This window comes from Panicum virgatum, chromosome 8N, assembly GCF_016808335.1.
Source record: "Panicum virgatum strain AP13 chromosome 8N, P.virgatum_v5, whole genome shotgun sequence".
NCBI classification, from domain to species: Eukaryota; Viridiplantae; Streptophyta; class Magnoliopsida; order Poales; family Poaceae; genus Panicum; species Panicum virgatum.
The window spans coordinates 40,300,156-40,317,800 of NC_053152.1; positions in this window are offsets into that span (position 1 = coordinate 40,300,156).

The following is a 17,645-nucleotide window of genomic DNA, read 5'->3' on the forward strand; positions in this document are numbered from 1 at the left end:
TTGTTACCAATTAATTTAGAGGTGGAAACAGAGATGGAGGACATTAGTTCCCATCCACAGAATAGAACCAAGGATACTTGGTCACAAGTTGTTCAACGCAGCATTAATGCTGCTAAACAAAACCAAGTTATAAAATGATAGGAGGTTTTTGGAATATGAGTGGCCTGAATAAAACAGGCAGATATGAATGCTTGAAGGACTTTATTAATCTCAACTTTCTGGACTTTGTGGGAATTCAAGAAACAAAAAAGGATTCTTTCCATCAACCCTATTTAGAGGGTATTAGGAAAAACTTTAACTAGAATTTCTTCCCTGCTAGGGGTACTGCTGGGGGTGTCCTGGTGGGTATCAATAGCAGCAAATTTGATATTCTTTCTTGGGATATTAGAAACTTTTGTGTGGCTGTGCATATTAGAAATAGTTGTGACAACTTCTCGTGGAGGTTGGTCACAGTTTATGGTTCAGCTTATGATGAACACAAACAAGAGTTCCTTGAGGAGCTGCACAATATCATGGAAAACTGGGATGGTCCTACCCTTTTGGGTGGTGACTTTAATTTGATTCGGTCTATCTCTGACAAGAACAATGATAATATTAATTACCATTGGTCTGACTCCTTCAATGACTGGATTAACCAGTGGAATTTGATTGAAATTAAGAATCCTTCTAGAACCTATACTTGGACTAATAATCAAGAGCAACCAGTTATGGCTGTACTTGATAGAGTTTTAACCACCACTGATCTTGAGGCTCATTATCCTCTAATCTCTGTTAAGGCCATTCCTAGAGTTGGAAGTGATCATGTACCTCTGGTAGTTAATTTTGGCACTAGCCATAACCCCAAACCTTACCTATTTCGTTTTAAAAAGTGGTGGTTAACCCAAGAAGGTTTCCATGACTTAGTCAGGAATTCCTGAAATCTACCTTGTCATGAAACTAACCCCTTGGACACCTGGCATTGTAAGCTAAAAAGACTCAGGCAACATTTAAAAGGATGTTCTTTAAATGTTAATGCTGACTTGAAGAGGAAAAAATAGAGCCTCCTCCAGGAGTTTGACATTTTGGATGTTTTCTCGGAGACTAATTCCCTTGAGGAGGAAGACAGAGAAAGAATGAGAAATATCTCTAGAGAACTTGATCACATTTGGAGTGTGGAAGAAATCAAAGCTAAACAAAGATCTAGAGACAGAAATATTAGTGAGGGGGATAGGAATACTGCCTATTTCCAAGCCCTTGCTAATCAAAGGCATAGGAAGAAGAAGATAGGCTCTCTGCAGGGCCCTGAGGGCAAAACTTCTGACAATAGGGAGATGTTGGATATAGCTACTAGTTTTTACAAGCATCTGTTTGGTTATGAGTCTAAGCCTGACATCCACCTAGGACCTTCTTTCTGGAAACCGGAGGAGAAAATAACAGTTGAGGAGAACACAATCCTTGATGCTCCTCTATCTGAAGAGGAGATCAAATTTGCCATTTTCAGTTCTTATGCTGATGGGGCCCCTGGCCCTGATGGCTTCCCTTTTCTGTTTTACCAGAATTTCTGGGATCTAATCAAACCTGACTTTATGGCTCTGGTTAGACTCTTTGAAAATAATAATCTGAATATGACTAGATTAAACTATGTCATGCTAACACTCATCCCCAAGGAGGAGAATGCTTCTGAAATAAGGAAGTTCAGACCAATTGCCATGATAAATTGTAGTTTCAAAATTTTCAGCAAGGCTCTGAATAATAGATTAACCAGAGTCATTGATAGATTAATTTCTCCAAACCAAACTGCCTTTATTAAAGGCAGATACATATTGGAAAGTGTAGTTGCAGCACATGAGATTATTCATGAAGTTGCTAGGAAAAAAGAAGCTGGAATTATCCTGAAAATTGATTATGAAAAGGCCTATGATAGGGTCAATTGGAATTTTCTTTTAGAAGTTCTAAAGTCTAGAGGCTTTAGTGAAAAATGTATTAACTGGATTACCAGTTTGACTCAGGGTGGTTCAGTATGTGTGAGGTTGAACGATGAAAATGGTCCCTATTTCTCTGTTGGCAAAGGTTTAAGGCAAGGAGACCCATTATCTCCCTTGCTTTTCAACCTAGTCGTAGATGTTTTTACCAAAATGTTGACTAAAGCTGCCAATCAAGGCATAATTAGTGGCCTGTTAACAGACCTTTTTGAAGGAGGCATTGTTAGTCTGCAATATGCAGATGATACAATCCTTTTTCTCCAAAATGACCTCCTCCAGGCTGCCCATTTTAAGTGGATCCTAGCCTGCTTTGAGAAACTGTCTGGTATGAAAATTAACTATAACAAGAGTGACCTTCTCACCCTGGGCATATCTGAAGAGGACAAGCTGGCTTTAGCCAGATACTTCTGCTGTAATATTGGAAGCTTCCCCATTAAATACTTGGGGGTTCCTCTGCACTTTAACAAACTCAAGAGAGAAGATATTCAACCTATAGTGAATAAGCTAATGAATAGAGTGGCTGGTTGGAAAGGCAAGTTACTTTCTAGTGCAGACAAGTTGATTCTCCTTAGATCCTGTTTATCCAGTATACCAATTTATCTCCTCTCTGTCATCAAATTCCCCAAGTGGGCCATTGAGAATATTAATTCTCATATGGCTAATTTCCTCTGGAGTGACCAGGATGGTAAACAAAAATATCATCTCTCTAATTTCCAGAGTCTGACACAGATAAAGGAGTTTGGTGGGTGGGGTATCTTGGATCTTGGCTGCCTGAACATGTGTCTCCTTGCAGCTTGGATTAACAGATATCACTTAGGTGATCACCCCATCTGGAAATCTATCATAGATCATAAATATGACACAACAGAACCTAATGTCTTTTGTTGTCCTGAGAAAGGAGCTTCTCCTTTTTGGAAAGGAGTGCTATGGGCAAGTAAAGCTGCAAAATTAGGTGTGTCCTGGAAAGTAGGAAATGGTAAAACCATTAGGTTTTGGGAAGATCATTGGTTTGGGAACTGCAGTCTTGCAATTCAGTTTTGGGACCTTTATGTCCTTGCTGAGCAGACCAATAAGTGCATTGCAGATCTTTGGGATGGGAGACAACTCTTAATCTCTTTTAGGCGAAGGGTTTCACCTAGACTGATGAGAATGTGGCTGGACCTGGTTGCTATTGCAGAGTCCATCTCCTACTCTGATGACTGTGATGCCATCGTTTGGGCCTTTCATGGAAGCTCCAAATTCTCGGTCCAGGCTATATATAAGACTATTAGCTTTAGGGGCATCACCCCAGTGTTTACTCCTAGCATTTGGACTATTATTGTCCCTCCATGGGTCCATATCTTCCTTTGGTTGCTAGCCAGTAATAAGATTCTCACCAGAGACAATCTAGCCAAACGAAATCGAGTGGATGATTTAAATTGCCTCTTCTGTACTGAACCTGAAACGGTTCATCACCTGTTTTTTGAGTGTGTTGTGGCTAAGGTCTGCTGGGCTTACCTGGTTGATATCTTTGACATTGATCTTGGTTTTGATTTTGAATCTGTGGCCCGTTGGTGGGTCAGTAATTCTAAACACAAGATTATGAATTGCTGTTCTTCCGCACTTATGTGGAGCTTATGGAAATCCCGCAATGAGATTTGTTTTCAGGGCAAAACTTGGATGGGGGAGAAGCTGATCATAAGAAGAATGGTGAACATGTTGCAAAACTGGCGAATTCTCTTCTTGGATGGCGACTAGAACTTGCTGAATCAAGTCCTGGTCCGTTTAAACAACAAACTGAATCAACTGCTGGAGCTACTGGGTACAAGCTCGACGACTCTACCTCAATCATCCTTGATGACGGTGAGCGGATCAAGTTTGGATCTGTTCCCTGGAAGGCAGGACTCTACAATTGCAATTGGAGGCGCCACTGAACCGCCAAGTCTACCTCAGTCGCCTAGAGTTCCTGGATTGACTGTCACACCTTGCTTGTAATAAGTAGATACTTTTTCCGTTTGCTTTCTTTGCTCCGTGTGAGCCTGCACTTTTACACGCTTAAACTTCTAACGCTGGCTTTGTTTCGGTGAAATAAAGCGGGGAAACCTTTTTCTCTAAAAAAAACCAAATCACAAAATTACGCAAAACAAGAACGACACCAAGGCACGATATTTTTTAGCGAGGTTCGTCGATGTGCCTACATCCTCGAGGCATGACTATGGGCGCTCTTAGCTCCCCATAAATAGCAGCTACACTGTCATCCACGCACCACAGCGGCCTCGCCGCCACCCATGCCAGCCGCCAAGTCGTCTCACAGTTACACAGTAGTGCCCTCGTATATTTATGGGATCTGTCTTCTCGTCAGGTGACTTAGATATTGTACTCCCATAAGTCACCTGTTTGACTGGGCAACACTGGGCACAAAAATAAGACACAAAAACAACCAAACAAGGGAAAAGGAGTTGACTGGGCGGGAACACCGGATACAGAAACAACTAAACAAAATACCCAATGGGTGCACTATAGATAGAGCACAGGCTCGATTGGATCAAAAACAAGACACAAAAACAACTAAACAATTGAAGAGGAGTTGATTGGGCAACATAAGTGACTTACGCAAATACAACATCTAAGTCATCTTAAAAGGAGTAAATTTGATATTTATGGGTCCTAGAGATACAAAGCACGACCCAAACTCTATATCCATACCCTACCAAATTACAACTCAACTCCACTCGTAACCAAATCAAACACATATTCAACACATATCCAACAAATAATTAATATATCAGACTATGTTGATTGTATTTTTGCCTTAAAACTGCGAATACCCGTGGATCATCTCCCGGCGGCGGCGGCCGAACCAGGCCCGCCCGGGGCTGCTGCAACATCTCTACAAGCACGTTTCAGCAGGGAACCATACGGCAAGCTGGCACTACAGCCACGGCAAAGGTTTGATGCCCAGGACGGCGCGCTCTCTGGGCTTCCGCTCGCCTCCAGTCCGGGTGGCGCCTGGCAGCGTCGCACGGCGGGGAGGATGGTGGACGTCGCGACATCTGAACCATGTTGACGACCGGTAGCGCCGTAGCGCCTGCTGCCCTGCGGGAGGACGACGGGAAGTTGGGCCGACTTAGGCCGAAGCGGAATGTTGGGCCGCCAGCTTTTCGGCCTTGGTGGAAAATCAGAAAAGGAAAAGGGAAAGGTGTTGTGGGCTGGGTTTTGGGAAGGGAAGGAAGTTCGGCCCACCAAAGAATTTGGGTTCAGGAATTGAATTGGATTTTGTACGCTGATTTGTCCATGCCTGTTTAGGCTGCTAGGTGTATAAGAGAGAGATTGGAAGTAGTACACTACTGGAAAACCCAAATTTGCCGAGTGTCTCGGCCTTTGCCGAGCGCCAGAACACGGGCACTCGGCAAAGATGTAGTTTGCTGAGTGGCCGGACACGAGCACTCGGCAAACATCTGCCACATGGCATGCTCGAGCTTTGCCGAGTGCCGGCTGTCGGCAACGAATGGCACTCGGCAAACTGTCACCTTTGCCGAGTGCCGACGAGCGCCAGAACACGAGCACTCGGCAAACCCCTGTGTTAATTGTGCTCGCTAATCGTGGACTCAAGTCCGTCATTAGCGCTAATCTAGTTCACATAGTAACGTTCGACTTAGCAATGTTCGACCCTGTTTTTCTCAGTGATCCGAGCTTTAAATCAATTTTCGCCCAAAACGAAAGTTGTAGATCTTTCCTTCTTCTACAACTTTTATATTGGCCAAATTTCAAGTTGCTACATGAAATTTGGAGTTTCAGTTAACCAAAATCGAGTCAAAAGCTTCAAATGCGATCACTGTGCTCTCCTGTGCTCGGTACTGTGCACGCCCGCGCCCATACCGGCGCCTGGACGCCGGCGAGCTTGTCCACGCGTCGGCGATCGCGCCCCGACCTCGGTGTCTGAGCGTTGCCTTATCCTCCCGCGAGCACTGGAAGCTTCGCATCCCCTCCTTTCCCTTCTTCTCCTTCCTCGCGCTCGCGTCGCGCAGAGCACGAGCTCGAGCAGCCGCCGAGCTCTTCGCCGGCCATCCCGTTGTCCCCATTTCGATTCCGCATACCCAGAGCCGCGCAGCCTCGCCCCGAACCCCCTCCACACCTCCCCGGGCTCGGCCGTGCCTTACGCCGGCCGAATCGAGCCCGCAGGCCGCCACCCGCCATCGTCGTCCACCGCCGAGCTTCGCCCTCTCCGTCGACGACCCACCTCCGGCCCTTCCCCGCCCAAAACGAACCCCCGGTGAGCTTCCCCGCGGCCTACTCGTGCTCCCCGACCTCTTCCCCGCTCGGTTCCGGCTCCGCCGTGGCCGCGCCGCCACCACCGCGCGCATGCCTCCGGCCCTTCCTGCGCGGGGCCGTGCGCCACAACCGCGCGCCCCGAGGCTGCTTGGCCTCCCTGAACCTCACGCCGCCCCCTCCCGCGGTAGCTTTGCTCCACATTGGCCGGAACGCCGCGGCCGCCGCCGCTCCAGCCTTGCGTGTTGCCGCCGCTCGCTTCCCCTTGGGCCCCTGTGCGCGGGACCCTGTGCGTGAGCCCGCCCGCGTGGCGCCAGCCGGCCGGCCGGCCGGCCCACAGCCGCGGCACGCGCGGCCAGGCACTACGCCGGCGTTCGCGGCCGGGGCGGCAGCGAAGCAGGGGAGCCCCCCTCTCCTCTCTCTGTCCCACTGCCGGGTGGGCCCCGCGGGTCAGTGAGAGAGGGGGTTAAGGATAGATTTTTGTATTTTCTTTATTATATTTTTTCCTGAAAACTTCAAGAATTTGTAGAAAAATGCAAAAAAATCCTAAAAATACAAACTAAATTTTGTTAGGTGTCTAAAATCAAGATATTCATAGGAAAAATACTTGTGCATATGAAATGTCACTTTTGCCCCTGATGAAAATTTAGTTTGCGTTTAATCTAGTTTATTTATTACCGGTTGCTCTAGGGCTCTAAAAATTATGAAAAATTCACAGTGGCTTACTCCTTACATGTGTAATCCACTGTAAAAATTTCATATGCTAGTGTTGTGCACTTTTGTGTAAGTCTATTTATGTTTGTTTACCTTGCCAGAGTTAGTTAAATGCTTTCTATTAGCAATAAGTGTTGGAAAAGAAAAGAATTTATGTGGCATGCCTTATCAAAAATCATGTTATTTTGCATAAATTCTTGTTACTAGATCCTATCTGCAAGTCAAATCCTTGTTTTTAATTGGCTCCTAGCCGCACTTTTCTTTTATAATTGTGGTTAATTGATTATTGTTTCATGCATGTGTAACCTCAGCAAAGCAAGCTTCTGTCTTAATCCATGCTACTCTAAGCAAGTTTATTAGTTGTTGTTTTGAAGGAAACACTTCAGGCTAAAACGAGTTGAACTTCTGAACTGCATGGCATTGCATCGTTTTGTAATGCATCGCATCATAAGCACTCATGCATCGCACTGTGTCCTAACGGTTGCATGGCATTCTTTTTCATACGTGTAGACGCCGCGAACGAAGTCGCCTACGAGCTGATCGCCAAGCCGATCCAGGAGTCGCAGGCGGGAGAGCAGCAGGAGAACGCAGTCGAGCCCACTTCCGAAGAAGTTGCTAACCCAGCTGACCTGCTAGGCAAGCCCCGGAGCATAACCATAATTTAATTATTCAATGTTTATTTAAGTGTTTGTGCATTTAAGTTTTAGGAGTTGTATGAAACCCTAGTATGCATGTTCTCCCTAGGTACATGTGAGTCCATACTAGTGTGCAGGTATCGTTGGCAATGCTTTGCTAAGTAGGATCTCGGAAAAAGTCAAGTGATTACTGTCACTCGTGAGTTTTAGGATCTTGATTCCTTAGCTATGGCTTTGAAATGAGTTGTTGAGTAAAAAGAAATGGAGACCGGGCGGAAATGAGTTGGATTTTTGGTATGGAATGGATGAAAAGAAATCTCCGCCTGGGTCGATTGAGGACCGTACCGTTGTTGGCAGTGTTGATCGAGGATTGAACAGTACTAACCACATACCGGAAGTAGGAGGTAGTGGAAACCGGTAAGCTGTGTACCGCTTTACAACGGTAATTTGAATTCCGTCCTGCTACGCTGGGCGTGGGAGTTGGCGGGTGTTGGATAGGATGCCGCCTCCGGGTTCTCCGGGAGTTCACCGCGAGGGGCCCATCACCTGGGTTTTAGCAGGCGTGGTTCAGATGTCGTGGTAATGATGGAAACAGTTGACGCGTGTGGCCCGATGGGGCTTACATATGTCGTGTTGGTTGGGTCCACCTTGCAAGGTTAAATCGGATCGATTCGCCGTGACTCGCGAATATGAGAGCCTTGGTCACTTTGTCACATCGTAGTAAAGATTTGAGTTGAGAATGGAAAATGAGCATACGAGTTGTGGTGGTGGTGCTCTGAAAAGATAATATGGTTAACCATGTTTGCTTAGCTGTGTATGCAAACATAGTTGTTACTTAATAAATGAAGCGGGGCTAAAATTTGGAAAGTAAGGACACAACATTAGTAGCCCTTTTCGGCAAGATAAACCTCCAGAGCCAAAAAGCTTGCATGTTTAGGTATTGGGCTAAGTATACCTAGAGTCGGGTATGCCTTGCTGAGTATTAGTATACTCAGGGTTGTTGTTGTAACCCTTCTGAGCAGGTTGTGTTCCCGCTGACTTCGAGGAGGTATGTGCGTCCTGGATTGGACAACCGCTTTCTCCAGGTTGGACTGTCGAGTGGGCCCCGTCTTCCCCGTGAAGATCGGGCAGGTTGGCATCACATCGGTGGGCAGGATGTGGAGCTCGCCTTGTATCATCGTCATGGTTATCGTATTGTATTTCGAACTCAGTTTTAAACTTCCGCTGTGCTTTTGAACTCTGTCGTTTGTATTTAAACCTTTTATGTAAAACTCGTGTTGTAAATTAATTTGAAGAATTATGTATGCTGGTATCACCTGTGCTCGTCTTCGTATGGGTCTACTAGTGCAATTATGATCCTGGAGTACAGTAGTTTAATCGGGATTTTACCCGACAGCCTATCAGGTTATACCGTTTTAAGTGCACAATAACTTGATTAAGTATTAAGATGATGGTTAGTGCATTTAAGCCGGTTTAATTTGGACGGTGCTGCTACAGCCCGCCGTGCGCCGCCCGTTAGGGGGGCTGATGGCGTCAAGTCTTTGCCGAGTGCGACCACCTGGCACTCGGCAAAGGGGATAGTTTGCCGAGTGCCTTCACTTGACACTCGGCAAAAGAGTAATTTTGCCGAGTGCATCGAGCCTGGCTCTCGGCAAATTTTCTTTTGCCGAGTGCTGGAGCTTAGGAACTCGGCAAAATTGGGTAAAAAAAAATTTTTTGGCCTTCAAAATTTTTTGGTCTCTAGTTAAATTTGATAATTTAATCCCTAGTAACATAAAAAACTTTTATTGATTGGTTTACTATTTTCTTTTAATTTTTTGTTTGCGGGGAATAATCGTTCGAAGTTAATATTAAATTAGAAGTGGGTCAAAATTTCGAAATCAATGAATGGAAATTTGATATTTATGTACCAGAATCAAAACTGATGCCGTATGCGCGAAAGAACTTAAAAGTTGAAGCATCTTTATTAGGAAACTTGATCACAAGCATGTGCACGGATGTTCGGAAAAAACCAAAAATAGCATGCAATGTCTGAAAATCATGGGAATTGTGCAAAACTCTTGGTTTCATGCGAGGATAGAGTGGAAAAAATTTGACAGCGTTTCGGACACGTGACAATGTACGCCGCTCACAAGCCGGAGAATCTCCGAAGAAGTTTCGGAGAGATGTGTAGTATCCGGTTGGATTTGTGGTTGAAATGAAAGTAGCATATGATTTTCAATGTGAAACTTTTTATATAGAAAAATAACAACAAAACATGTGTCTTGTGAAAATTTGGTTAATTTTTGAATTTGTTATCTATATATTAAATTATTTTTGGCACATATTGAAAATCATTATATTTAGTTTTAAGTTGATCTTTAAACGCATGAAATAATAGAGTTTTTTGCATGAAATCATGAACCATAATTTGTTGTTTTATTTTGGCAAATTATTTAGTTGGTAGTCACTAAATTTTTTATACATACCTCATCAAAACGAATTTGTTAAAATCATTATATTTCTGTATCATTGCTTTTGGAACTCAGTTAAAATAAATAGTTGCTGAGTGCCACCTGGTCCGGCACTCGGCAAAGAAATGAATAAATTTTTAAAAAAACCCTTTGCCGAGTGCCGCGATCTGGCACTTGGCATAGGCGTAGTTTGCCGAGTGCCGCCGATCTGGCACTCGGCATAGCCATAGTTTGCCGAGTGCCGGATCCAGGTACACGGTAAATAACGGGGATAACCCCCCCGGCGCCCGACCCTTAACTCATTTATTCATTCACGCGCCCAGGCCCGCCACGCCCCCGCTCACGCCCCCGACCCGCCGCGCCGCCCCGGCCACGCCCCGACGCCGCCGCCGTCGCCTCCACGCGGCCGGGCAACCGCCGTCCCGCGCGCCGCCCTGGGCCCCTTGCTGCCGCGGCCAGGCCTCCCACCGCGGCTGCCCCGCTCGCCGCCCGTTCGCCGCACGCCCGCGGCCCTGTGCCCCGCGCCGCCCGCAGCCGTCGCTGGCTTCGCCCCGGGCCCCGCGCCTCCCCACCGCAGCACGCGGCCGGTGCCGCCGCCGCCCCGAGCCCAGCGGCGCCCCACCACCGCCTCGGCTCCACCCCGCCGCCCCCCACCCCACGCCAAGGTAATTAATTTGTGTTTTTTGTTAATTTATTTAGTTTATTTAGTTTATAGTTTATTAGTTTAATTAGTTTATATAGAATATTATTTATATGTTTAGTTAGTTTCTAAATATTTAGTTAGTTTTGAAGTCTAATTTAAATATTTATTTAGTTTTAAAGTCTGATGTAGTATATTTTCGATGTTTTTTAGTTTATTTAGGAAATCATGTTCGTAGATCGCGTAAACTAGTTAGGCCTCTCCCGTTCGGAAGAGATACGAGTGGAGATATACAGTTTTTTTCTGCATATCTTTAATCGTATCTGTTTCAAATTGTCCACGCTTCTTTGGACAGCCCGAGGATGCGTAGATGGGGTTAGGTTCTATGGTCGGCTCCGATCCGAGTCAGAGTTTCGGCATCACCTCCCTGTTGTTCTCGGGATACACAATCTCACTCTCGGGACGTGTATCTAGAGAACAGCGGGGAGGTGCTGCCAAAATTCTGTCTCGGATAGGATTGGATCATGGAAGCTGACCGCATCTACGCATGGTCGGGTGGGATTAGGACCTATCCTTACCTACTAGACTAAGCCGAATTTTGATAGTAGTCGCTGACATCTTGGAAGATGGATGACCGTGAGTGGATGTACACCGGCCGGGTAACTCGAGCTAGCATGACCAATGAATGGATTGAGAAGACTAACGAGTTCTTGGAAGGGGCATGGGTGCAAGCCGAAGGGTCGAGGTTCATGTGGTGTCCCTGCAAGAGTTGTGGAAACCAGAAACGGAAGACAAAGAAGGTCTTGGGAGAACATCTTGTCAATTATGGATTTACGCCAGACTATACCCGGTGGATCTTTCACGGTGAAGCCCATCGTATGAGAGACGAGGTCGTGAGGCAACGCATCGATGAATGTGATGTTGCTGGTGGGATTGGAGACATGTTAGACGACTATAAAGAGGCACATTTCGGTGAAGGACCGCAGGAGGAGGAGCCAGAGGCAAGCACAAAGGCGTTTTACGAGATGTTGGAGGCGGCACAGAAACCTCTTCACGGCCAAACAAAGGTTTCTCAGCTGGACGGCATTGGACGCCTTATGGCCTTAAAATCCCAGCTTGGCCTGAGCCGAGACACCTTTGATAGTATTTTGACCGTTTTTGGGAGCATGCTTTCGGAAGATCACATTCTGCCCAAGACAATGTATCAGGCGACAAAAATTCTTAGTGCACTGAAGGTGCCATATGAGCAGATACATTCTTGTCCTAATGGGTGCATCTTATTTAGGAAAGAGCACGAGGCTGAAACTTACTGTCCAAAAAGCAAAGCCTCAAGATTCCTGGAGGTGGATGCTGGTGACGGTCAGCCTAAGAGGCAGCTCACGATTCCTGTGAAAATAGTACGTTACCTTCCGTTCATTCAGAGGATCCAAAGACTCTATATGACCGAGGAAACCGCGAAACAGATGACATGGCACAAAAAAGGTGTTCGATACAACCCAGATAAGATGGTGCATCCCTCCGACGGTGAGTCATGGACTCATTTTGATGAGATTCATCATGAGCAAGCTAAAGAAGCTCGTAATGTACGTGTTGCGCTGCCAACCGATGGGTTCAATCCTTATGGTATGATGGCCGCATCGTACTCATGTTGGCCCGTGTTCGTTATTCCCTTGAATCTACCCCCCCCCCCCCGGCGTTCTCTTTCAACGACAAACCATATTTGTGTCGTTTATTATTCCTGAGCACCCAGGAAATAAAATGAGTGTTTACATGGAGCCTCTAATCGATGAGTTGATCAAAGCATGGGAGGAGGGGGTGTGGACGTACGACCGAGCGACAAATACAAACTTCAGAATGTATGTGTGGTTCCACTACTCTCTGCATGACCTCCCAGCATATGGCATTTTCTGCGGGTGGTGTACTCATGGAAAGTTCCCATGCCCAACATGCAAGGCAACTCTGCAGTTCATTTGGTTGAGAAAGGAGGGCAAGTATTCGTCGTTTGACAAACATCGACAATTCCTTCATGCTGACCATCCATTTAGAAGAGACATTAAGAACTTCACGAAAGGTGTCATAGTTACACAATCTGCACCACAGATGCTGACGGGTACCATGCTTCATGCTTAGATAGATACTCTCCAGGTCAATGATGCAGGTGGTTTTGTGGGATATGGCGAAGAACATTCCTGGACTCAGGTCTCTGGCTTGTGGAGGCTTCCCTATATTAATGATCTCCTCCTTCCACATAATATTGATGCCATGCACACTGAAAAGAATTGGGGCGAGGCACTTTTTGGAACTGTCATGGACATTCCTGATAAGACGAAGGACAACGTCAAGGCTCGAGTGGATCTGGCAACGTTGTGCGATAGACCAAGATACGAAATGAAGACTCCGAGACCAGGGAGACAATGGAGGAAGACTCCGGCGGATTTCGTCCTAACGAGGCCCCAAAAAAAGGAAGCACTAGAGTGGATCCAAAAGTTACAATTTCCAGATGGGTATGCAGCGAATCTGAGGAGGGGAGTTAATTTGACTACGATGCGAATCAACGGGCTGAAGAGTTAATCTGAGGAGGGGAGTTTCAATTTTTGGTATAATGATTGCAATTATCTTGTGGGTATATATGCAGGATTTCTATAGGTGCGAGGAAGGCTATGAGGCCCGGGCGAACGAGCGAGCTCACCAGGCTTGCTACAAGCTGGTGAAGGACATGCACTACGAGGCGCGTGTCCTGGCCGTCATTGTGTACTGCGCCGAGTTCGAGAAGAGGAGTGTCAAGAAACCTGCCGCAAGGGACATTTTTCTCACGGGAGACCAGTACTTAAGGGTAAATAAATGCCATATCTACTCATTTATTTTGTATTTGATATTACAATATGTCATGCACTTCATTACGTTTAGGTGCCTCCGAACTGGTGCGCAAACAAGGCCGAGTGCTGGTCTATGATGGTGGACAAGTGGATCAGTGAGAATTGGGCCCGCCAGCACGCCTTATGCCGGGAGCGCCGCTTGATGATGTCGGGTCCGGCACATCATCAAGGGAGCCTTAGCCTCGGCGAGTACAAGAATACTTGGGTAAGTTCACTAATTTCTTCATTCTTTCTAAAGCTATATTTTTAATTCTTACTAATCATCTTGTTGACTTCTTGGCAGTCGAAGTCTCATCCAGGCCAGTCTTGCAACGACTTCACGGTGTACGCCATGTCTCACATGGGCAGGGCGACGTCGGACGTGGCCTACAACCCGGCGGCTCCACCAGAGGCCTACACAAACCCAAGCATCCACGCGCGCATCAATGCATACACGGAGGTGGGAAGGGCGCTCCACGGGGAGACTTGGGATCCGACCACCGCGCCACTCTCCGGAGAAGCCATCATGAGGGCGGGACAAGGAAAGAAGCACGGGCGGTACTTGATCGCCAACAGCTTGGTTGACACGGCGAGTATGCCCAGTCTCTCGCAGCTTAAGGCAAGTACCACCGACTCGACCCCGCCCATACGCCCACAGCCTGAGACTTCAGTGGCCAGCGTGCACCAGAGACAGGTTAGTTTAGATTTAGTTGTCGTTCTATGATTAAAATGAAACTTTGCTTCGTATTGTAACATGGAGGTTTAAATCTTGTAGGCCGAGATGGAGGCTAAGTTTGAGGAGGAGAGGAGGTGCCGAATGGAGATCGAGGCCAAGCTGGAGCAGGAGCGGAAGCTGAGGGAGGAGCAGTCGGTTATGTTGCACAGCATGGTCACCTGGATGCAAGGACTTGGCGCGTCGATGAACTATGCGACGCCGCCGCCTCCCTTCGCCTTACCAGCTTAGCCTTACTTTCCTGCAAGACCTTCTGACACTCCCGTGAGTATGCTTTGTTTGTAGATATTAATTATTATATCTTTGTTATTCTTACTCAAATTATGTGTTTCTATTTGCAGAATCAGTCGTGGAACGCATCGAACGACCCTCCTCCGGACCAGAACTCGCCGGCGGCTCCGTGGCAATCTTGCCCCCCCCCCCCCACCTGACCGTGAGTGACACCTGCTCGTAGCTTGTACACTAGTGGACTTGGCGCGTCGATGGATTCTTAGCTTGTGGACATATTTTATGTATTGGACTTTATATATGTGATGAACTCGTTCCATGTGATGTATTGTCTATCAGCCTTGTGATATATGTGATGGACTCGTTATTTGTATCGATGCTATTCTCGTATTTGTCAATTATATATTTATTGTTATAACTGCTTGTAATGTCCCTGCATTTATATATATTGTTGTTATATTTATATTGAAAAACAGAGAAAAAAGAAAAAAATGTGTCAACTTTGCCGAGTGCTTATGCAAAAACACTCGGCAAAGTGGCCTTCACATGTCACCAGAACATCCACTTTGCCGAGTGCTAAAGTCCTGGCACTCGGCAAAGATTTGAAAGTTTGTCAAGTGCCAGGGTCCAGCACTCGGCAAAGCGACCACGTGGCGCGACCCTGGGCGGCCGTTTTGCCGAGTGCCTGCCGTTAGGCACTCGGCAAAGATTTGAAAGTTTGCCGAGTGCCACACCCAGCACTCGGCAAAACGACCACGTGGCGGGACCCTGGGCGGCCGTTTTGCCGAGTGCCTACCGTTAGGCACTCGGTAAAGATGCCGCCCAGGGTCGCGCCACGTGGCTCCTATTCCGAGTGCCAAGGCTCTCGGCAAAGTCTTTGCCGAGTGCCAGAAATCCGACACTCGGCAAAGACCACTGTGCCGTGGGTGGCTTTGCCGAGTGGTGTTTGCCGAGTGTTACACTCGGCAAAGAGTTTGCCGAGTGCAAACTGGCCTTTGCCGAGTGTAACCAACACTCGGCAAAGCGGCTGAATCCGGTAGTGGTAGTTAGTTAACACTTTATGTGCAAGTAGTTGTGGTCATGTGAAATGAACTTTGTCCTGCCATGTGCGCCTGTTCTGTTACCGGTCACAATTTGCTGGTGTGGCCAAGAAATATAAAGTCATAGTTTTTCTCGTGTTTGGAAATCCCGCCACACTTTTTTACCCCATGTCTCTATGACGTGTGGAGCTCACAAGAATCTTACCTTAGATTAATTCCCAATTGAACACTTGCGAACTTGATCAAACTTACATAAGATTAGGTTTGGCAAACTGTGGCCGGGAATCAGACGCCTATAATCTCTAATAGCTTATCTTGGTACATTTTAAAGTCTGATTTACACCCTCAAACTATCACAAAAATCCAATTTTCAACCTTCAACTACGAAATCGGATAACAGAGACCATCTAATTGTTGAAACCGGACAAATTTAGCCCCTTAGGTGGTTTTGAGGGTGGTTTTCCACTCGGTGAGAATTAAATATTCAAATTTAAACTAAAAAAATCATAAGTAATTCATTTTAACTAAAAAATTATGAAATAGGTATCAATAGTTTTGTAAAAATGTAACCTATCTATTGGCACAATACTTGTCAGCTATTCATATCTAATTTTTTATGTTCATAATATTTGGTTGCTTGTAATTATGCCTATTATTTTTGAATAACTAAGATTCAAATAAAGCAATAATAGATAGGTTACATTTTTAGAAAAATTTTGGTACTAGTTTCATATTTTTCTAATTTAAAATAAATTAGTTTTGATTTTTTAGATCTAATTATATATTTTTACATTTTTTTAGAAAAAACAAAACCACCTTCGAAACCACCCTAAGACCTAGATTTGCCCGGTTTCAACAGTTGGATGGCCTCTGTTGTCCAGTTTTGTAGTTAAAAGTTGAAAATCGGACTTTTACGATAGTTCGAGTGTGTAAATCGGACTTTTACGAGGATGACATGGCTAGGGTGAGGGACGACTCATGTCAGCATTGGATGATGTCTTCCCACATGCATTTTGATCTTTATGGGTGTACTCTCAGCTACACAGAAGTGTGATGATGTGGCTTTTTCATGCATTTTGGTGATACTAGGGATGCAAGTTAGATAAATTTTGGATCATTGGGTCGACAAAAAAAATTATCAAATGAACTTGAGTGGCATTCTGTTAAATAATTTGAGAGCAGAAATGAACTAGAGTGGTATATGTCATCGTAATTAATTAGGTGACTCAAAAAATACCATGGGATACCCACCTGCATCACCTGTTTTTTATTTTTTTTTCGCGAACATGCCTTAGCACGTATTTCATTAAGAAGGAAGCAATTTACAAACATAACTTGATGCTGGTCAAATAGAGATTGACCTGCACAAGCACACAAAAGACTAAAAACAGAGAAAAAAACTGAAGAAAGACCAACAAAACAAACGGCCAAAAGCTAGCAGATCGACGAAAGAAGGGGAAACCCCACCCATCGTGCCAAGACCAACCAAGAGACCTAAAAACAGGTGAACCTACACAAAGAACAACATCACCGAGGCCGCTGACTGAGACCAGGAAGCAACCAGAGGGTGGCCAAGTATCCACCAGAAGTAGCAACACCACGGTGGCAAAGCATCCGCCGAAGACGACCAACAAGCAGCGCAACCACGACGGCAAAGCATCCGTCAGACCAAGCGAATCAGGGCGGCAAAACATCCGCCAGCACAACGACGGTAAAGTATCCGCCATAATAGTCGCAGCACCAGCAGACCACGGTGATGAAGCGTCGAGAGAGCACAAGTAGGCAACACCCAAGAAGGCGGCCACCCACGGCATGCCATAAGGAAACCAGGCCTCTAGCAAAGTAGGCGCGGAGATGTCCCAAGACGACACCCTCAAGAGGGACATGACGCACTAGGTGCCATTGTCGTCAATCCGAGCACCGTACATGGTTTTCACCAGGGAACAAACCTCCACACCAGGGACCACCGAGAGCTGAACGCACGGATCGCCGAGACCGAGGGCAAAGCCGACTTGATAGCCATGAGCCCCGGAACAGGTTCTCCAAAGACGACGCTTCCGAGGAAGCAACGATGCCGAGGGCGCCCCCGCCGCCCGCCTGAGCGAACTCAGTCAAGGTTTTCACCGAGAGAGATCTGT